Genomic DNA, 3,938 nt, shown 5'->3' with positions numbered 1-3,938 from the left:
TTTCAGGATTTACCTGGCGAGACACCAGTCTCTTACCAGCGTGTTTTCCCCTACTTCCCGGCCCACTAGGTGACACAATTGATAGCATTTTTAGTTGGAAATACCCCTAATGAGTCATTATGGATTTTGTGTTGATTTTCATCCAATACTATTCAATTATTGTATATATATATATATATATATATATATATATATATATATATATATATATATATATATACTGTAAATAAACAAATGCATAGTGGTTTTTAATAGGAAGTCGATGGTTCTGTAATAATAGCTTTTATTCTCGCCTGCCGTAAAGTTTACCTTTAAGAGAGGGACGAAGCGAATGAAAATTACGTCATAGGTACTGCTTTTCTCAAGAGTCCTTGGCTTGGCATAGCGAAGCTTTCTCAGGCTGCCTTGCCGGTAACCTGAACAGTTGGGTGGTTACCGGTAACCGGTATACAAGCACTCGTTATGTTGAGGTTTTGGTAAGTAAAGAACTGCGTCGAGCCGACTTTTACTTTTGTAAGATTTTGTGTACTTTGATATCGTTTGTTGTTTTTTGGACGTAAGAGGATATATTAAAGTTATTTTTTACACCAAATTTGTTTAAAATACCAATCTCTTGACATATCAGTTTATAAATTAATTCTATGGATTTTGAATGGTATTTGAATGCCCATGTTTTAACTTGCCGGTTTAGAAATTATTTCTGTATACTGAATGTGTATTTAAATACGTATGTTTCAACTACCCTTTTTATTTTCATTTTCAGGAAAGAATAGTCTGGAGTCCCCTGCTTACCCGTGCGTTTAAAACTTATAATCTGGATATATTCCGGATGTTTATCTACCTTCATTAGAGTTGGTGTTACCTGTTATCCCAACATACAGACCCACATGTCGCTAAATATAAAAGACTGATGACAATGCTGTTTTCTGGTGAAGTATTTTTCAGTCTGAACTAAAAGGCAAGTATTGTTTATGGTGTTTTTAATTCAATCCTTAGCAAGCCAGTCCTCCCCGATTGGGGGCGGCGCCCCCAATTGTGGGAGGACGTTCCCTATAGCGCACGGTAGACCTTGAAGGTCTACCGTGCGCTATAGGGAGGCTTGCTTTTACCCTTCGTCTAATCTTGGTGAGTGGTGAGCTTTTCTGTACTTTATTTAGGTTCGGTTGTTTACTTACAGCTTAATTACTAATCTAAATCAGTTGTAACTTCCTAGTTCTTTTAATATAAAATTTAAGTATTTTGACTGTTGATAATCTTTAAGCTTAAAAGTATATGGATATATGCATTGTTCGAAATTGATAATTGTTATACTCGCTAATTGACATTCAGTGTCACAGGTATGACATTGGTCACTTTATGTAGGGATACCAAACTTTTACCAGACACATTTCTGATAGTTGTCACTTTTCAGATTGGATGACCTGGCGCGACTTCAGCGTTACTTCAGCATGGTGATTCTAAGGGATGAAGTCGAGGGATCTTTAACTTTAATTCATACCTATGGCGGGTTGGTTTGGTTGAAGACTGCTACTGGAAAGCGGGTTGGTTTGGTTGAAGACTGCTACTGGAAAGCGGTTTGGTTTGGTTGAAGACTGCTACTGGAAAGCGGTTTGGTTTGGTTGAAGACTGCTACTGGAAAGCGGGTTGGTTTGGTTGAAGACTGCTACTGGAAATCTCTTAAAAGATCTCTTGTGCAGTAAATTCTTGATGGGGTGCTGGAAATCCTGATGAATGTGGAAAATCTCCATTGAAGTTTTTGAAAGTCCGCATTGTACTGGAAGATTTGGAAATGTTTTTCCAGGTAATCTGGTAATAGGATACTATGAGAGTTATAACGGAAAATAATCTTATTTTTATAGAGAAACTTCTTTTGAATATATTGTTACCGCTAGCAATCTTGATAAAATTTCACTTTCTATTTTTCTTGTTTCGAGCAGATAGAATCCTGATAACTTTGAAAAGAAATTTAAACTTTTGGTATACTTGCCTCTTTTGTATGTCTCTTATTGAAATATGATAGTTGATTTATTAAGGGTTCTTCAAAATTAAATCCATGCCCTTCATGACTAATGGTTTTTTAAACCTACTATTTGCCTACTTGTTTAATCTTCAACTTCTAGCTATGCTACCTCGTGGTTGTTCTATTCGCTTGATCTTTAAGCTGTTACTGATATTTGTTGAAAATCGAAATGGCAGTTTTATTTTGGCAAAAGTTTGAATTTGATATCATTATTCTCAGCCATATTTTTTTTTTTCCAAGAAACTTTTTAAAGGAGACTTGGTTTTGTAGAACGAGAAACTGATGACACCTATATCTAGGTATGAAAATTTGTTAAATGAGAGTGATATGGAAATTTAATTTTTAACTAATTTCAAATGGGAAACTATTACTTTGCTTTCAAATGAGTAGCGTTATTACCTTGCTAACTAAGATAATTCACAGTTTGGGGACACTTTTCGGCTTTGCTCCGAAAGCTGAACTATGCTCCTTCATATTTTATATTTTTCATATACTTAATAAAAAATGAGTAGCTTTTTAATACACTGAAAACCTATTGTAGTAAACTGCATCAATGTGTATGATGCTGCAGTGCCCGGGAATATACCTGAACTAGGAAAAGGCTTTATATTGAACGATCATCCTTGCTGATAGTAAGGGAAGTAATGTACAGTCACTCATATAAATTGATGGATGTCCGGGTGTTTGAGAGAGATTTCCATTTCACCCCTTTCTGGACGACAGGTGTCTGGGAGTGAGAGACCAGTCGAATATTGAACTACCTAACTCTGCTGTAGTAATTATTAACTTTTACGAGTATGTAATTGATCTGTTTTTTTTTTCCACGTAGATATATATTAGAGATTCTGTTCGTTCCTTCTCTTCTGCCCTGTTGTTTTTCTCTCGCCTTTCTACTTGTAGTCAGGGTAAATTAAATGGGATGGAGGATCAGTCCAGAAATAATTAGCAACAAGAAGTATTTCATGACAGTGGATGGAGATTTTTGTAGCATACCATAAAAAAAACCTCCCTCTGGATCTTATTTTCTTTTTTCCAAAGACTCATTAAAAAAAAATGCTAAGATGTATGATTTTTCCCTTTTTCAAAATTGGATTAAATGGGCACTGCAAGTCTTCTGTTATAAAGCTTGACACTGAAAAAGGATTGTTCATTAAACTATTCCATTGGAAGCCTAATTTGATTTGCACAGGCTCACATTGTTAGCAGTTGTCTGTGACATTTAGACCATTATGCCAAATGCTAGGATCTTTATTGTCATTCCACACTACTTACACCTACCCTAGAAATAATTTTTGATATCCTGAAATTCAATTATCTAACGCCACGATCGAAATCAATGGGACTTGAACCCGGTTGTGCCAAGCAGTACACAGAAATTAAATCCCATTGTTAGTAATATTGATAGTAATGGCAAAGGACTTTGCGGGCATCGTGAAATGATGTATTTTTGGGGATTAATTTAATAAACTAACCATATCAGAGTCAAGCTCTTGGGAGGAATGTATTGTATAGGCTGAGGATTGGCCATAGTCGGCCAAAGCACAAATATCTTTGTTTTTTTCTTCTTTTGAGCGATATTCATGCACAGTTTAAAAGTACTTCAAGTTTTGCTTATTATAATTTTTACTTCTTTGCTTGCTTTATCATTCAGTTGAATTTATAGCTATTATTATTATTATTATTATTATTATTATTATTATTATTATTATTATTATTATTATTATTATTATTATTATTATTATTATTATTATTGCAGTTGTTGTCAATTACTTATCTTTTCAAAGTATTTGGTATCAATTTTCACCAACAGATTTCAGTTATGTTTAATTAATGATAATTTTTACTTATCCTTTTTTTTTTTTTTCAAATACTTTGGTAATCATTATTTGATGCTTCTACTGATAGTGGAGAAGATATC

The 3,938-nt window shown here is 34.1% G+C and overlaps 1 long non-coding RNA gene across 1 annotated transcript; it reads left to right on the top strand.

Moving 5' to 3' along the window:
• The first annotated feature begins 413 nt into the window (after positions 1 to 413).
• On the top strand, positions 414 to 2,063 carry LOC137651996 (uncharacterized). Its single transcript, XR_011046154.1, has 3 exons — positions 414 to 476; positions 764 to 958; positions 1,412 to 2,063. It is a non-coding gene; the product is annotated as an uncharacterized lncRNA (long non-coding RNA).
• The last annotated feature ends 1,875 nt before the right edge of the window (positions 2,064 to 3,938 follow it).

This window comes from Palaemon carinicauda, chromosome 13 (genome assembly GCF_036898095.1).
Source record: "Palaemon carinicauda isolate YSFRI2023 chromosome 13, ASM3689809v2, whole genome shotgun sequence".
Classification (NCBI taxonomy): Eukaryota; Metazoa; Arthropoda; class Malacostraca; order Decapoda; family Palaemonidae; genus Palaemon; species Palaemon carinicauda.
Note: the sequence above shows the minus strand (reverse complement) of the source record. Positions and strands in the feature narration are given on the sequence as shown.